The 20174-nt window shown below is 37.3% G+C and overlaps 1 protein-coding gene across 2 annotated transcripts in view; it reads right to left on the bottom strand.

Moving 5' to 3' along the window:
- Positions 1 to 20174, bottom strand: part of vaspb (vasodilator stimulated phosphoprotein b) — a 45864-nt gene that overhangs the window by 24418 nt on the left and 1272 nt on the right. The window lies entirely within an intron of this gene.

Genomic DNA, 20174 nt, shown 5'->3' on the forward strand with positions numbered 1-20174 from the left:
AGTTTGTACGTGCTGTACAAAGATTAAGTGCACGCATCTCTATAATATAAAATGCAATATATACACATCATTATTAAAATGCATCCCTCTTTTAAAGAGAGACTATTTTCTCCTATTGTAGTAGACCTATATGGTTTAACCCTATATCTGTCACCCCACCCTTTTTCGAGTGGAGGGGTGAAAAGTTGATGTGCATCTTTAAATGAATAAAACTCTGGCATTTTTAGGTCTAGAAGCCTAATCTCGGTCTTGCTTTGAAAAGACAATTTAAGGTTTGGAGGTTCTGGAGGTGATAATATTAAACAGAAAAACTGTTATAGCAGTTTAAATGTATTTTAATAAATGGAAATTATGCAATAACATATTCATTTCATAAATAAAATTATACAAATGTAAATGTTTCACAAAATAAATTATGTAAACATGAAGCCATAAGTCTCAAGTAGTTTTTAATTTTGTATTATTATTTATTTATTTAATAATTTTTTGTGTCACACTTTTAGTGGTTTTACCTACAAAGGCTAGGTGTCAATGGTTTGCTGCAAACTCAAATTAATAAATTACTGTCACTGCATTATTATTACTGCTAAAAGGGTTTTGAAATATGAAAACTACATTATTCCAATAATATATAGTTTCTCAACAATGTTGCAGATTTATAATAGGATATAGCATTATGAATATATATTAATTAATATGCCTTCCTATGGGGGGGGGGCTTGTCGTGTAAAAAAAACAACAACTGTCACTACATCATTTCTATCATCAGATGACCTTGAAATATAAAAATAACATCCTGAGAGCTTTCCGGTGATATATAGTTTATTAAGTTTTTTGTGGTTTAGAGTAGGGGTTTAGTGTTGGGCCTTCATGTGGGCCTGTGACCTTTTAGAAACTGACTCCCACTACCTCATTTCTTTCACAAATATGACAACTTCACTTTTAGATCTTTCCAAAGATGTATAGTTTGTCGTGATAGATTAAAATTACATCAAAAATATTGAAGTAAAGTTAGTATATCGAATATACGGTACGGGCGAAAGTTAAGACTGCAATAATTAAAATGCAATAATAAAAAAAGTAAGGCATGTTTGTCTTGAGGGAAAATAAATATTTATAAGTACTAGGAGTGGGCCGATCCACTTTTTTCATTACCGATCCGATTTCGATTCCTAAATTCTGAGTATCGACCGATACCGATAACGATACCGATCCAATTCTAGTATTTTTCTTGATCCATTTAGAATTGTGTGTGTGTGTGTGTGTGTGTACACACATAAATATATATACGGTCATTGTGTTTGTGTGTGTCTTGTGTGTGTATGACGCGTTTAATTCACCGCTACTCCAGTTTATTAACTCCGTGAGCACCAGACCAACCAGAGTTTTTGTGACCTTAAATATCTTCATATATGCAATTGTTTTTCACATAAAGCTGTTGAATATATTAGGAAGACTTTGAATATAGTGTGTTTGTTTATGGTGCTTATGTGGTGTTTATGGTTATTATAGTCTGACTTTTCTATAGCATGATAGTAACAACAACGAGTAACGCACAGTATCGAATTTGGATCGGCCCCGTTATTCCGATATCCGATCCAGCAAAAAAGGTCCGGATCGACCCGATATCCGATCCAAAGTATTGGATCGGCCCACCCCTAATAAGTACACAACACAATTAGGTGTACAGTTTGCATAACACTTGCCCCTGCCAGATAAAGCTGTCCTTAATAATAACCAAATACTTTATTATATTGTAGTAGACCCATATTGTTTAGAATTAAAATGATTAAAATACAATAATTAATCTTGAAGAAAAATAAACACTTGAACTTTCCTATCACAGCACACAGACCGATTGTAATATCTGTTACTGCCTGCAACACGTCAACTGCTGCGTTTATCATTAACTAAATTTGCATATTAACTAAGATACACAAAACAGCATTTTTAAAATGCACTCAAATAACTTTTCTTCCTTCTCTTGTAGTGGACACTGGGTCTGTTGCGGTGGCTTGGTGATCAAGGGTTTGAGATGACAAACACAAGAGTCATCGGCAGGAAATGAAGAATTTCTTACTGTAAAATTCCACATATTTAAAGGATTACGCCACTTACAAAAAAAGAATCATTTCGATAATTTACTCACCCCCATATGATCAAAGATGTTTGTCTTTCTTTGTTCAGTCGAAAAGAAATAAAGTTTTTTGAGGAATACATTCCAGGATTTTTCTCCATATAGTGGACTTTAGTGAACATTAAAGGAATAGTCTACTATGTTATTACCTCAACTTAGACAAATTAATACATATCTATCTTTTTTCAATCCGTGCACTGTACAGTGCGTCGTGAATGTGTTAGCATTTAGCCTAGCCCCATTCATTCCTATGGTACCAAACAGGGAAGCCACCAAACACTTCCATGTTTTCCATGTTATTTAAAGACTGTTACATGAGGAGTTATACCAGTAAGTATGGTGCCACAAAATAAAACTTTTTTGGCACCATAGGTATGAATGGGGCTAGGCTAAATGCTAACACATTCACAACGCGCTGTACATTGCACGCATTGAAAAAAGATAGGTATGTATTAATTCGTCTAGGTTGAGGTAATAACATAGTAGACTATTCCTTTAAAAGTTTACAGTTTCAGTGCAGTTTAAAATTGAAGTTTCAATGGAGCTTCAAAGGGATCTTAACGATCGCAACCGAGACACTAAGGTTTTATCAAACGTCATTTTCTCCAAAAAAAAAAAAAATCCCCCCAATTTTTTTTTTAACCACAACTTCTCCTCTTGCACTAGTTGTGTGATGCACCAGCGTGACCTTACGTATTAAGTAATCACGTCTAAAGGTCACACATGATGTATGTGTAACTCTCGACCAAGTGTTTACGAGTGTGGAGAAAAAGGACCGTTCCGACATTGTTGTATGTGGAATTATACTAATTTATGTCTTTAACGCATGATCTTCCGATGTGATTATATGTTAAATGTTGGGGGGGACTGACGATCATTTTGCTAGATAAAACCCCTATGCCTCGGTTGGGATCGTTTAGAGCCTTTGAAGCTGCATTGAAACTGTAAACGGTTGAGGTCCATTAAAGTCCACTATATGGAGAAAAATCATGGAATGTTTTCCTCAAAAAACTTTATTTCTTCTTGACTGAACAAAGAAAAACATTAACATCTTTCAAATTACCAGGATATTTTGAAAGTGGAGTAATCCTTTAACCATCATGTGACTTTACAACCCCCCCAATGCCAATAATAACATAAGTATTGCAATATTTTGTTCCTGTATTCACAGTCTCATGGCAAAACTACGATTTTTCACCATTCAGATTAAGACTGAAAAAGTGAAACACAGTCTAAAGCCCTGGTGGCCCAAAATCAACACATTCAAATTTGATTGAAGACTAAGACTGATTGATCATTTAAAGCTGAATTTAAAGTGCCTAGGCAAATGTAAAGAGCTTAGTTTTGCTCTAGTTAAAGTAACTTTTTCTCTCAACACAAGTCTTGGCTTGTTGATTCAAGTGCTGCAGGCTACCGCTTTCTCTATCAGATGCACTGAATCAGGCAGGTAAATATCTTAGTTATTTCTCCTCATGTGCAAATATTATCTGAATTCTGATATTCAAACTCTGAAATGAAATGTGGTGTCATTAGAAATGTGTGCCAGGTCTAACATCATTGAAAAATCTTGTGAATAAAAGTGCAACATTTCCTCAGAAGCACATCTTTAAATCTGCTCATCAGACACAGATACTGAATAACTTCAGAAGACTAGAAATATAGTTATATTAAGATATAATAAGTCCATTTAAGATACTATTATGGTGCTTTTTAGAAGCCTGGCAAACCCAGTACACATAGTATTAACAAAGTGATTGAGGACTGGAATATGCTAAATATTATGGACAAATAGAAAGCAATGGCCAGGAAATATTTCCTACTGCATTGCGTGTAAAAAATCAAACCATATAGGACTGAAACAATATGATGATTTTTTTGGTGAACTACTACTTTAAGAAACTTTTTCCTTAACATTTGGACGCAGTGATGGAACAACAACAATCCTTTTCCTCTACGGCTCTGGCTGGCACTCAATACAGCCATATTTGGCTGATCAAACACGACGACATGTTTTCGCTCCTAATTCCTTTTACAGGTTGGCGCACATTCCCCCCCGACAGAAATTTTTCCAAAGAGACCGCCCACAGGGAAGCGGGAGTCAAGATGAGACAGCAAATAGCTCAGCTCCATGCTGTCCAAACACGTTCATCTGTAATATTCACTTTAAATCAAATGAGACTGAATTGAAGGGATAGTCATTTGTCATTTTCTCCTCCTCATGTTGTTGTAAACCTGTATGAATTTCTATTTTTCTGATGAACACAACAGAAAAAAATTGATAAATGATGATAAGCACACAGCTGATTGTAACCATTGACTATGTGCTCATATTTTATCAAAATATCATTATTTACCAAAAAACTTCCATTTGTTTTTCCTACTATGGAAGTCAGTGGTTACAGTCAGTTGTGTGCTTACAATCAGTTATCAAAATATCATCTTTTGTGTTCATCAGAAAAAAATAATTCATACAGGTTTACAACAACATGAACATGAGAAAATGATGATAAAATGTAAATTTTTGGTTGAACTATCTCTTAAGCCAGTGCAAATACGAATTTAATATGAAATGTATTGAGCTAATAATCAAGCAAATACAAATGTATTACTGGGGATCTGTCTGGTCTGAACACAAAGATCCGAGTAACACTTTACAGTAAGGTTTTATGTGTTAACATTAGCATTGAGTTAACTATTTAGATTAATAAATGCTATAAAACTATATTGCTCATTGTAAGTAATGCTTTTAACAAATACAACCAAGATCTGTAACAAAACAAACATAAACAGAGCTGGAGTCAAGACATCAGAGGACAACACTCTCCATTTCCCTGAATTTGACTGACACATACCGAACGTCCCATCACAGCAGCACCCTCACTAAAACATTTGTATTGTAGATCTAGCTTCTCATTTGAATAAGAGACAAACTACTAGAGAAAAGAAACCTTGAGTTCAAATAGTGATCTAACAAATGGTGAGCATGTCTCTTAACATGCAAATATGTGAGTGAATAATTTACATCCAAAATTTCAGAATGTTTTTGAAATTAATTATTTTAAATAGATTTTTATGACCTGGAAAAATTTTTTCCATTTTCTTGAACGAATATTGAAACTAGAGTTAATATTCACAATGACTCTACACTCACCTAAAGGATTATTATGAACACCTGTTTGATTTATTATTGATGCAATTATCTAATCAACCAATCACATGGCAGTTGCTTCAATGCCAGACGGGCCGGTCTGAGTATTTCACAATCTGCCCAGTTACTGGGATTTTCATGCACAACCATTTCTAGGGTTTACAAAGAATGGTGTGAAAAGGGAAAAACATCCAGTATGCGGCAGCCCTGTGGGCAAAAATGCCTTGTTGATGCTAGAGGTCAGAGGAGAATGGGCCGACTGATTCAAGCTGATAGAAGAGCAACTTGGACTGAAATAACCACTCGTTACAACCGAGGTATGCAGCAAAGCATTTGTGAAGCCACAATACGCACAACCTTAAGGCGGATGGGCTACAACAGCAGAAGACCCCACCGGGTACCACTCATCTCCACTACAAAAAGGATAAAGAGGCTACAATTTACACAAGCTCACCAAAATTGGACAGTTGAAGACTGGAAAAATGTTGCCTGGTCTGATGAGTCTTGATTTCTGTTGAGACATTCAGATGATAGAGTCAGCATTTGGCGTAAACAGAATGAGAACATGGATCCATTATGCCTGGATACCACTGTGCAGGCTGGTGGTGGTGGTGTAATGGTGTGGGGGATGTTTTCTAGGCACACTTTAGGCCCCTTAGTGCCAATTGGGAATCGTTTAAATGCCACTGCCTACCTTAGCATTGTTTCTGACCATGTCCATCCCTTTATGACCACCATGTACCCATCCTCTGATGGCTACTTCCAGCAGGATAATGCACCATGTCACAAAATTCGAATCATTTTAAATTGGTTTCTTGAACATGAAAATGAGTTCACTGTACTAAAATGGCCCCCACAGTCACCAGATCTCAACCCAATAGATCATCTTTGGGATGTGGTGGAACGGGAGCTTCGTGCCCTGGATGTGCCTCCCACAAATCTCCATCAACTGCAAGATGCTATCCTATCAATATGGGCAAACATTTCAGAATGCTTTCAGCACCTTGTTGAATCAATGCCACGTTCTGAACATGAAAGGGGGTCAAACACAGTATTAGTATGGTGTTCCTAATAATCCTTTAGGTGAGTGTATATCCTGTTTAACATTATAAATGACACATGTGCTTCACATGTGCTCCTGCTGATTGCATGAACGCAAGAATATAACCATAGCAGCAGGACTAAAGGATAAAGTGCTTCTGAAGTGACTTAACTCGTACCATCTCTACCATGTTAAATCTAATACCACTAAATGCCTAAAACCAACAAGCATTATTTTCCAGTGCTACTGGATCTCAGAGCATCTGTTCAGACACACTCAAGACACACACGATCCGTCCTAATAAAGACCACAATCTACCATCTGCCCATTAAAGCCCATTACTGCCCTTCTTCTGTGAATATACAGATCCTATTTTGGCCATTATGACATCACGGCACCTGGGTCTCAGCATCTCCATTAGCCTTTAAACGAATTAACGTTATAGAGCGTGTAAAAGTAGACAACAGTGAAAACACAATCGTGTGGCAATTCGTATCTATTCAAAATGAATTTATATGACCTCATTTGTATGTATATATGTGTACAAATTATTTGTACGCACTAGTGGTGCTGGGTTTAGAGTTGGAGCTTTATTTATGTTTTTAAATAATTGTTATACTTGTCAACATAAGGGAATATAAACATAAGGGCAATTTCCCAAACCCTAACACGTCACATACCTTTCGTTTTCACTACGCAAGGGAATGGATGGGTATACCTTGTATAATTTTTTTGTATGGCTCTCTTGCAGTTGTTATACACATAGGCCGCAGACGTTGCATTCCTTAACACCTTCTTAGTAAAGCACAAACAGCAGTGTTTCCCACAAAGTTATAAAAAATGTGCACGTGGCGGTTATAGCTTTGTGCGCACAGCCCGTCATCCTCCACCCTCCCTCGGGAAGCTTTTCTTCGACCGCTATTCTTATTCTTAGTGTTTTATTGGTGGGTGTCGTGTAAGTGATATGTTACAGATATACTGCTGCCTGCTTTACCGGAGGTGAATGCAGCAAACATCAAATACGGACAGTGGGATTTCTTATTGGAAAAATATGGCAGAAATACGGGAAATTATTTAAACGGGATAGAATGGTAAAATACGGGAGAATCCCAGGAAACACGGGAGGGTTGACGCGTATAATAATAGTATGTTTGTATGATTCGCAGGGTAGACATTCAGGGGCCATTTACACAATGTTTGAACAGTAAACAGGAATGTTTTTATGTAGTGGATGTCTGTTTACACGACACTGGGTCATTTTGGGACAGATGAAGAACCTGAAGACAGATTTCAATGTGCACGTTTTTGACAACAACGCCTTGTCATCTTGTGTAAACTACACAAATGTGAATCTTTGATAATGGTGATGTCATGCAAATTGGTTTCAATGTAGTCTATATGCATGCACGATTACAAGCGAATCAACAAAATAAACAACATTTCTCTCTGTTACAAAAGAAAATGTGAATAAAATGCAGATTATGTCTTGGCTTGCCTGTATGGGGTTAATATTAAAAAGGCATGTGTTTTAAGAGGTCAGGCATAGAAACCATGCAGGGTACAGTTACAAAACCCTCTGGTTCAAGTCTTTAGATGTGAACAGTTGTGATGATGTGCACAGAGGTGTTTAACTTTGTTTACACAGCTTTAGCCTCAAAACAGTCAATGTGTTATCAACAACCACAAGTGTTTCATATACAATAAACAAGATGGATTTTGCCAGCATTTGATACTAAATGCTTCTGTAAGCAACTGTGGCAATTCATGCAGCTAATCCCGCACAAGGACCGTTTCACAGCCATTCAAAGCAATAATGACGGATAATGGGCCAATCAGAAAGCAGCGAGGGTGTGACAGAGGCTTTGTAAGGTCTAGCTAAGCAGTACGAGTGTGGCACAGTGCCAGGCTACAGAACAGAGGCCAAGTGAGTAAATTCACCCGCCGCAGGGTGCAGGGCGACCCCCACTACCGATCTAAACGTTACATATTAAATAGATTTCAAAGCACTGCCGAGACTTCGTATTGCATTCGAAATACAGGAAGAGAAGTGAAATTCACAGCTGGGGAAATCTGAGATGACTTGTATTGAATTATATTACATTGAAAAATAGAAGTAGGTTATATGACCTGTACTGCATAAAAGAGTCCAAGTCTTTATGTTTAAAAATGCTGCCAGTTTATTTAACTATGGTAAGCCTGCTAAAATAAGAGTTGTGTCGATTGGTAGTATTATACTTTTCACCACCCAACATTCTCCTGTTTATTTTAATGTGCTACTTGTTTTTCCTACTCTTTTCGAAACAAACGCAATAATATATCAAAACACAGCACTGTCCCTCTTATTCAAGAAAGTATTATTTTTAGCCATTCGAATATCTGTGGCCTCGGTCAGATCGATATCCATTTGAGCTTGCAGGACCTGCGGGTGATACAGAGTTGGCATTAGGGCTGTATTTCACAGGATTTACGACGAGCCAATGAAACAAAAAAATACCAGGGAGAATCGGGACAAGCCAAGACAAGAAAGGCTATAATTACTCAAGTCTGCTACAACACTCAACGGACATGAAACAGACGCGAGTCGTAACATCAGAAATGTTATGATTGGAATTACTATGTGCTTCTTTAACTATGAGGCTTAAATTATACGCTGAGGTTTGTGGCTCTTCCAGGATCTTTCTTGGCAGCAATAGTTTCCCGCAAATGTTCTTCAATGAAAACTTAGGCTATGTTTACACAACGATTTGGTTAAAAACTAAACATTTTCCTTTGCATTTTGGAAAATTTCACGTACACACTGCACCAATAAAAAACGCTGTATGAGGCATTGAAAAATAACATTACACTTGTGCACACATATGGGTTTTTTCATTCACTGTAAAAAAGATGGACGTAGTGTCCGTGACGTCAACCATTGGTTTGTGAAGAGCTTTTTTGAAGCCAATAGTTGGCAGAGCCTGCCGTCGCCATCTTGGCCGCAGGTCACTCGTGGATAACTGAAACTAGGTAAAGAGGTTGGTAAAGCTTATGTGGCTGGTTACTGAAACCACGCCCACTTAGACGGTAGTGAGAGCAGCAGCAATTCACCTGTCACTCAATTGACCGCGCCCTTAAACGTGCAGATCTTAAGACTTAATATAATTTAAAAAGATGAGTTACAAAAAAATTCAACCCTTCACAGTTGTCATGAAGGGCAAAATTAACTATATAGACCAAATACACTTTTAGTACCAGGCAGTAAACATATTAATTTCTGCTTTATAGTTGGCCATTTTAACATGGGAGTCTATGGGAATTGACTTCCTATTGGAGACAGTCCTTGCGGCCAGTCGATGAATTGCAGTTTAAATCACTTCCGTATTGACCTCATCAGAGAGATCAGAAGATTGGCCCCCGGTTTTATCTTAAGAGCAAAAATTAAAAAAATCAAGACAGCGAAAGCACTGAAAGCTTTGCTTAAACGGGTGATGTCACCATTATCACAGATTCACATTTTCACTTAAAGCGGAAGTATAGTCCATTTTTACGCATACGCGAGGGTCCACGTACAGTAAAGTAAACGTGACATAATTTCGTCATCAGACGAGTGCGCACATACTGTACATGTACCACCCAAATTTTTCAAACCGAGCATACACTGTATATGTAGGTTGCACATGCGCCTACAGAAAAATGTAGTTTGTAGCCCAGGAGATACGCATGCATCAAATGTCTGTGTACACGTCACGTATGAGTCAAATAAACTATACTTTGCAAGGGTCTACGTTCGACCATGCGCGTAAACGTAAAAAATTAATATACAAACAGGTTTTAAACAACAAGGTGAAAAATTGGCACTTTAAAACCTAACCCATCTTCAAAAGTTTGTGTTTTCAGGACCCCTCCAAAAAAGAAATTTGTGTAAACGAACAGCCAAAATGCATAAAAACTTTCATGTTTTGGTTAAAAATGTTGTTGTGTAAATGCCCCCTTACATTCAGTGATTTCTACTTGAGGTTGATGGAGACCAAATGAGCTGTTGTAGTTGACCTCAGCCTGATCGTTTCCCACAATCCTCTGCTGTAGTTACGTGAAGAGAGGATGCATACGCTACTCTCTTGTGGTTCTCGACTACAAGGCAGTGAGTGACCCCAAAATAGGTCATAGGTCAATGCTAAGTGCAATAATAAATTGCAACAAACTTTATAACTGTTTATAGTTAGGATTGAGTGTGTGCAAAACAACATACTTTTGTGTCTGCATTTAACATTAAACAAATAAACAACCTAAAAGATTTTATTGCTAAAACTCTTCCTAAGAGAGAAGCAGAACTGGAGAGCTTGAGCTTTCAGAGAAACCTTACAGCGCAGATACGATCTCTTTGAGCTCACAGTTATGAGTTTTGGAATGGGGATCATCTAGTTTTAGCATTTTGTACTGAAACTATGTTTTAAGTGGTTGTCTGCATGATTGTTAGCATTCAAACAGACACCTGGCAGTGTATGACACAGCATACAGAAACAAAACATTTCTCACAGCAAGTGACTTATCATTTATTTGACAAAAAATTATCTCTCCCATTAATAGCACCACCAATGCATTAAAACATGGTCAACCTTACTAATCGAATTTGTTATTTACAAGCAAACTGGTCCTATGTGCATGGTATTATTAAAGGAATTATGAGGAATCTGGGAATCAATTTTGCCTTGATCTATCGACTTAACAGGTCTTGTTATCATTAATACATCCTGTAAGATTCATAATTTAAAATGCCCTCCTTTGGGCTGTAAAAATTTTTTAACCATTAACCACCGCGGTGGTGAAGTGCGACCTGTGGTGGTATGCACATAATTTTGTGCAAGGGGAGGCAACTGATATCAGTGATGACCCACTGGCTTGGGGCAGAACAATGAGGAAAAATCTTCTCTCTTGGTCACGCAAGGTTGCGAAAAAATATCAATTTGCACTACAAGTACACCATCAGAACAAGTTTTTAGCATGGCTGGAAACAATTTGAATCTGGGCCCTAAAGTCACATTTTGAAATCCATTGTGTCGCATTGTAATATAAATACTTTTTTTATATTTTGAGGCATAAAATATCACAATAATAAACTAACAATAATGCCAAATAAACAACCAGTAACAGATATGTCTTGTTTCAGCCACTGATCTGTGTTTAAAGCCGTGTTCAGGACTGGACTCCATTAGTATAACACCAGGCAAACACATTTGCATAATTTGCCTATTTTCCTAAGTCGCTGTAACTGTATTGTGGATAAAGTCCAGTTTTTGTGGATTGTTTATCCACAACTTGCACATATTTTTGCAAAGATGTCAGACTTTGATGTCGGACAATTTGTTTGTATCTTTTGGTTCATGTTCCGAATAATGATGATATACAGCAGATATAAATGTTTTTGTAAAGAAAGTACTTTTTTTCGAAGTACAAGTACTTTTTCCCCTAGGTCAGGCTTTAATTCAAATATCTCAGAACTAGGGTTGCCAACTTTCTGAAATGGAAATAAGGAACAGAAAGCACGTTGGCCCCCTATTCAGGGGGTGTGGGGGGGGCGTTTGCTTGGGTCGGTGACATGCCACCACGGAAGAGAACTTTGGAATAAAATAACCCCTAAAATGATGACTTCTGGTAAAAATTGTGGAAACTAATTGATACATTATACACTATACACTATATTGGCCTCTATATTTCTTAAAAACGCTATGCTAATAATAGACAAACAGGGGGAGAAATGACTGCACCGTCAGGGTTTTCTCATACAGATGGCGGGGTCTTCGTTCATCGTCTGACATATTAGAAGCTGTGTGTCTGTCATGTATTTCCACTGAAATGATTTTCAACAAAATACGGAACAAAGTTCATTCCGTATCAGTTCAATACGGAACAAGAATTTTATGTGTCAAATACGGGACGATTCCTTATTATACGGAACGGTTGGCAACCCTACTCAGAACAGCCTTTTCTAAATGCACAATAATGGAGTGGAAATTTTTTTTATTGATTTGATTTTCAAGAAGTAGATTGTAATAATATTTAAGGTTTTTAGGGCTGCAAAATGATTAATCGCGACTAATCATGCAGGGATGGGCACGAGTACTCGAGCAATGGCATTGATGATCGATCACGAAAACGATGATCATGTGGGTTTATTTATTTATATATTGTGGATATGGCGGCATTTGGATGTCTGGTTAGTGTTACAAGCGCTTTTGGTAGTACAGACTGGGTCTGGAGATGCGTGTTTGACGTCGTGTCGAGCTACGCAGGCTGACGTATGACATCAGTTACATTACCATGCGTGATTCAAAAACAAACAGCCCGCCGATCCCGTGAAGCCGGCCACACCTCACATCACTGAGGCATTATGGTTTAAAAGGATGCCGTGATTTTCGGAAATACAGTCTTTCAGGTGAAAAATGGACAGCGCCGTCAAAAGTTTAATGGGTTATCATCTCATATTTAAACATCAAATGTCAAGAGATACCAGAGAGCCATACGAGCATTTACATTACATCTTGACTGAGGTAAGAGGACGACACGACACAGCTAATCGCTAAAATGATAGCAAAAGACTTAAAGCTGCTTAAAGGCGGAGTCCACGATGTTTGAAAAACGCTTTGGAAAAGGAGACGGGCCGACTACCAAAACACACTTATAGCCAATCAAATCAAATCAAATGCCGGATTGCGTATGTGTGGGGCGTGTCTATCAACAGAAGGTCCAGATTCTATTGGGGTAGGGGCGTGTTTGTTTAGGTGATTTCAAATATCAACATTGGCTTTCAAACATCATGGACTCCGCCTTTAATGTTATGAAGCTTGAACTTTGACTGGACGTGTTTAAAAGTGCGCTGTTTATGATGCACATCCACAAAGAGTTAAACTTTCTTTTTTTTATTAGATAACTTAGTTGAAAACTTAGTTGAAGTCTTGCATTTTATGCAGATAGATGCACGTTGTATAATTATGTTGTATAAAGGCTTAATATTATGTAGAGCGCGTCATATAGAAAGCGCTTTGGTTTGTGTTTGTTAACCCATTGGTTTCACTTCATCACGCAGCTTTTCCTGTTAGAGGTTTCTGTTAAAAACATTTAATTCATTAAAAATCGAGTATGTGTTCATTGTTCTGTCATAGTTTCTTCAAAATGAAGTTTAATTTGAGTGTTTTTAATAAAAATATTTTAATTTTCACCATGACGTGTACGCCCCACCCCTTTGATTGCCCCGCCCCGAGTTAATCGAGTACTCGTTCTTCTGAGCTATGGATTAATCGAAATGAAAAATGACATACATGCACATCCCTAACTGCATAATAAACGATTTTGTTTACATCATATATGTGTGTGTACTGTGTATAATAATTATGTATAAATACACACATACACACAATTTTAAGAAAAATTAATAAATAAATAAATAAATAAATCTATATATTAACTATTTATAATTATTTATAATAAAATATATATATATACATATGTTTATCCTCCTAAGACCCAGATTTTGGTTTGTCTTTTTTTTCAGATTTTTACCAGCTATTTTGGAGTTAGGAAGAACCAATAAATATAATAACCAAATAGTTTTCTCAGAACATGAAGCAGTGTATTTGTCCATGTTTGTGTACAACAGGTTCCAGTTACACAGAATTAAATATTATGGTGCAAACATAAAAATGTATAAATGTAAATACACATGTAAATAATTCCTAAATATATATTTGCATCTGTGTGTATTTATCTACCCAAAATTATTATATACAATACACACACATAATATATGATGTAAATCAAAAAATTTATTCTGCAAACAATTAGTCGCCATTAATTCGAGCCACTCCTACTTCATGTTTTATTGCCACTTTATCTTCCAAAATTAAACTTAATGTCTGAGTCTTAATGTCTTGTTTTTATCTCACACTACATCTACACAATTACTGTCCTAACGGACATGAGCGATTGCCCTAATGGAATCGTACACTTAGCTTAAGTCAATAAAAACAAATATATGCAGCTTCTTATAAGTCACACTGGTGATTAAGAAACCTGCCAAGATGAGAGAAATCGAGTTCAAGTAAAGCCCATCTGATGATGTGTGGACAAAACATCTGTCCAGTGTTTATCACTGCATTCAATACCATAAAAAGCCACTGGACACATCCTATACATGTGGACCAACACCATGCATGTGTAGTATTAGTAAACTGTTCAAATCAGCATTAGCCTACTACTATACTAGCGTACCTAACATAACTAGTGATATAAACAGCATTAAAATAAACATTTCCACTATGAGCACACTGCATTTGCAATGATTTAAAATATACTATGCATACATCTCCCATCAGCCACCCTAATCTCTATATCGATATTAGCTACACATACTGGTTAACCACTAACATTCTGCACCACTATTTCAATATCTGTAACCACTCTGAATCAAGATAAATTTAATACAGTCAGCAGAAGACCAGCACTAAAGCATCTGACATGGAGGAACAAAGCCACCAGCGCCACCCTAAAGCCCTTTGACCTAGAGAAGCATTATAGTGTAGAAGTCATTAAGATAAAGATATGCTGGGCGAGTCCCTTACGGTCACCAGCCTGATAACAGCAGTGAATCACAGAGCTGTTATTAATCACGCCGACACTTTAAGAGCGACAGGCTTTCTGAGTGACAGAAATACACACAGGAACAAGCGGTGAACGTCAGATGTGGACCACATGCTTGCCGGTGTTGTACTTCAATGGCATCACCAAAGTGAATTGCAAAAAGAAAAAAGATTGCTAAAATATAATTTTGTTGAGGTGACATTGAAAAAAAAAATTATTAGATCTACAAAAGATCCTTTATTTTAGCCTGACATGCCCGTTCACCACTGCCAGTTGCCCAGGATTTACACACTTCCCCTTTTTCAAAGAGTAAGAATGCAGTGTGTTGATATAACACTGGAACTTTGATTACTTTGTGAATTTAACCCAGAGACTGAAGGTCATTGACATGGCCCGAGTTCTCACGAATTCAACACCCGGCCTCCCAAACGACAAGGTCAGTTAGCAAACCATCATTGTGCTGGGTGAATATGAGGTGCTAACCACTCCACTGCGTTCTGGTGTTGACATTCAACATGACGGGACAATAAACTTGTAAACACGACAACATTCCTAACACCTATTATGTAAGTAAGCTGATAGTTATGCATCAGCACTGACCCTGATGCACTTTGTGTGGACCCATCAAGCTTCGGTCAAGTCTAGTTTCCTGTGCGTCACAATAGACATGCTGGCTCATAGCTTCACAAAACTATCATTTGCATGGCCGTAGACAAGCAAAGTGAAGGCTTTACAGGAACTGCTTATTTGAACACATTTTCATGTTGGTGCAAGATAGAGAGGCACTGACTAAAAAACCCTTGTCATGCAGGTTACTGTTGTTGGGCAAAATCACATGTGTTATATGCATTCGTTTCCCCATTTTAAAAAGCACAGAATATACATTTATAGAACAGACGCTTTCCTGTTGCACCTATTGAGTCATTTCCTATCACCTGCATTATCTGCTTGACCAGTGGTTGTGCAGAACTGACACCTCGCTTCTAGGTAATCGGTTTATAGCGTAAATAGATATACATGTGACGCTGCCTGTGAAGTGTAAAAATATAACTTTGACATCTTTAATATTGACTGAGAAAGGTCACGTCAAAGTGAAATTAAACTTTGAAATCTAGGTTAAAGTCTCTAATCTAATGATGAGATCAGGGGCATCAAAGACAGGGTACATACTCCTATTTCTTAAAAAGAACACTAAACAACTTCATTTACATCAGTGTGCATAAAGTAATATGTTTGTACGATTGTTTTGATAATTACATAACTTTTTACATAACACCCATTCATTCTCAATGAATGATGCATAGCTCTAACAGAAGAAAACAACTGCATTCAGAAATGAGATTGGGTTTTTTCTGTTGTTACGGGTATTATTAGTATTAATAACACATTATTTTGTGCCGAGAGTTACAAAAATTTCAACTTTGGGTGAAACGCTCAGCTTGTCAATGTCACTTCTCACTCGGCCGTCCAATCACAGTGATGGAGGGGTGGGACAAATACCACAACAACCAACTGGCGCAGTGTTCAACGACAAAAGTATCATAGCATTCAGCTGAAAAAAAGCTGGCAAATGCCTACAGTCGGTGTCCGCTTGGCGTTTTTAGCTGCGTTTAAACGCTTTGGTGTACACACCCTTAAGTTTACCTAATGCTGCGTTCAGACCAGCCGCGGTAGAGGCGTCAAGGGTGAGTTATTTAAATGTTAAGTCAATGTGAAGACATGTTAACGCGCGTCTGGAGGTCTCGCGACACAATGCGTTTACCAATCAGGAGCTTGCTCTAGTAGTGATGTGATTACAGAAAGTGAGCGAGTTGCAGAAGCCCCTCCCATGATGCGAATTTCCACATGAATGTCTCGATGACTAGAATTTCACGCGCGAATGATGCGCATAAACTCAAAATGTTCAAGCGGCAAACAAGAAGCGAATTTGACGCATCAAACACAGCTGGTGTGAACCCACCGTAAGGCCTAGTCCTGGCTTTAGCTAAGCCTTGTCTGTGAAACAGGGCCTTAGAGTATGATGCCCTTATCTCAATTTACGCTTAGTTTTACAGTATAATCAGCTTACAGTAACTGTACTGTATTTACAAATTGCTTAATGATAATGATCTTTTGCCACAATGTTACTGAATGCTACCGAATTTCAAATAAATGACATAAGTCAGTAATATTTTTATTTATTTATATTTTTATTAATGTTGTTTTATAAAAACTCAATATGGATTTTTAACAAGGTCTAAAAAAGCATTACAACTGTGGACAGGAATGCTGGGAATGATGTACTGCTGACAGCTGAACTAAGAAGAAAAAAAATCAGAGAGAAAATGTGTAAGGAAAGTTTATCTCATCTACATTGTTGTTAGTTTTTCTGTTCATTAACTGTTTGAATTGTACAGCCTTTTACCTCTTTGTCAGGTTAACCCTAACTGCACTGTTCAGTAGAGAATCATGTTTTTTTTAAATAATAATCTTCACTGAGGTAAAACCCCTCAAGTTTACAAATGTATGCTTTTTGCAGATGCTTTCATTAAAAGCAACATACAGACTCGCCCTCTCTCTCTCTCTCTCTCTCAACTATTTTGGGTGTTCAGGTGGCAAATTTTACAATAAAATACCTAGTTTGAATCTTCGCTCCACACATCGTTTTCTGGCTTGCGTGAGCTTTGGGAGTACACTACAGTTTAAAATGATCGCATCATGCTGTCAAACATCTTCCCTGCACTGAGTGAACCATTATCTTTCATTGCAATCTTTATAGAAACAAAACTACTACATACATGTTATATGCATGGGGTGGAGAACACTTAACGTACCTTCCGCGCTTTTAGTTTACACTCTTTTTTGCTTGTCTGTACATAATATGCTTTATAAAAAGGTGTAGTGGATTTAGTCATGGTTTAATATTACTGTCTTAATGCACGTTAAGTGTTTATCACGTTACATGCTTTGTCTCTTGTTGTCATAGGAGTTATTCGGCATGCTATGTAATATTTCATTGAGCTCACTTCACATTGGAACACTGTTCATTTATTTTCCTGTGATGTGGCTGCGTAAGCGCGTTGCAATAATTCATGGCTGTCTTTCATCAACAACCACCAAATCCAACATCTCTCGAAGTAGATTGTGGTCCCTTCCTGTCTAGCAATGTGTGCTTATTAAAACCTTAACAAACGTTTGTCTTCTAAAAAGTTCGCATTTCATGAAGTTTATTGAGTTGGCTCACGTGATTTTCAGTTGGAGAGCTTTCGAAATGGAAGGAGAAGATCAATGCTCACTGTTTTTTGTGTTGTATTGTGGAAATTTCTAAAGGAACGAACGTTACAGTGTATTGAGAGGATTTTGCTATCGAGACATCCCTTAAAATGTCCGACTCCCTGATCAGTGCCCTGACTATTGAACAAGGGAAATGATTGAAACACAACCTCTGAAAACTACAACAATGCAAATTAAATGTATGGCTACTATTAACGGTAGAAATGATTTCACACAATTTTCTGGATATATCATAAGGTGGACAAATTTTTAAATAAATTATCAGATTTTAAATGCACTTCTTACCTTTTACTGAACTTTCTAGTCAGTCCACTCGAGCGTAGACAAACAATGACTTTACATATGCAGTTTGCACTTGAACTTGCTCCCGACACTTACTTGCACTTGAACTTGCTCCTTGACACTTACTTACCTAAAATACATTTTTTACCTTTAATGTTATGAATTACACACAATTTTTGGCGAAAATCGTTGCATAGTAAAAAGTTGTTTGCATGAACCAAATTATCTTACCTTGAGATTGAGAGCAAAAGTTTAAAAGTAGTCCAATTGCGCTGGAGACCGCGGACGTACATGGCAACCATGCTGCAGAGACCTATTTCAGCCTTAAATGGCTGTTAAACTCTGTGGGTGAATATTATTCCAATATTTTGGATATTATGCAAAATTAAGTTAGGAGAAAGTCTGTATTATAAAAAATTTTTTAAATAAATGGTCATCTTATTGTTTTACCAAAGAAATCTTTCACTACTAGAAGTGTTTTTAGCACAGTACCACTACTTCCACTGTCAATACCGTACCAATACCACAAATGTCCAAAAATGCAGTGCGCATATTACAGTAAAAACTGTAATAATTATAGTATTTTACTGGGCATTTTGTGGTAAGTAACTGTAGAGGTTACAGCAAAGTCTAAAGCCTGGGATACAGTGCAGGATTTTTGCCATCCTTTAGGATCATTACCTTATCATATTGTGCGACATGGATCGTTTCACACTTGGGTACGACAAGCATGTAGACTGTAGAATGATGACACCTATTGAATCGTAGGTTGTGACGGCTGCGACACGTTAATGCAACGTCATCAGCATGCACTACCGGTAAACGGTACACATACTACTATCGTAGGCTTTCTTTGGTCGCAAGACCAAGAAAACAGATGTCTTTGAACCTCTCTCACTTGTACGACATTAGACCACCGATTAAGAGACACGAAAAACAGAAATCGTGATGATTGTTTCACGATGGCAATCTTTCATCTGGGACAGCCAAAAGTCATGCAGTGTATCCCGGGCTTAACAGTGAATGATGAATGCTGGGCGTAAATGTTGCAGTGATATGATTGTTTACAGTTATTAGTTTGTCAAAAACCAAAGTTAAGTTCTGCATATTGTATATAATTTACTTAAATGCCAAAATAACCATTGGTAAAACAGCTTGATCTCTAAAATAATCATTTGTTGTTTATATAGTATGTTATTACTTGCATTATGTTTTTTGTTTTAATTATCTGTTCTAACTTGAGACTAGAATAACAATAAACTAAACTAGTTTAGTACTCAATAAAAGAGTATCTCTGCAACTACACAGGCTGGAGCAGGATTTGGATTTTAGGCTCCAGTGCACCACAATGTAGGTTACTTCCGGGTAGTAATAAGTTTTTTTTTTCTTTTTCTTTTTTTTGGGGGGGGGGGGGAGTAATAAGTTACATCTGACCACCAATTCACCAATAATACTATAGTGCCGGCTAGACTTATATATATTTATTAGGTTACTAGACGTTGTCTATTGGCTGAACGTTGCAAAGCCTCATAAATATTCATGATACACGCCTTGACCATAATATGATTAGTCTGGGCCAACTCCCATGGAAAAGATTTCATGCGACGCTCTCCGCAGACCGATCGATATGACATCAAAGTACCGCGAGAACGAGTTGAAAGCACAGGTTTTAAATCGCT

This window comes from Paramisgurnus dabryanus, chromosome 9 (genome assembly GCF_030506205.2).
Source record: "Paramisgurnus dabryanus chromosome 9, PD_genome_1.1, whole genome shotgun sequence".
In the NCBI taxonomy this organism is placed as follows: Eukaryota; Metazoa; Chordata; class Actinopteri; order Cypriniformes; family Cobitidae; genus Paramisgurnus; species Paramisgurnus dabryanus.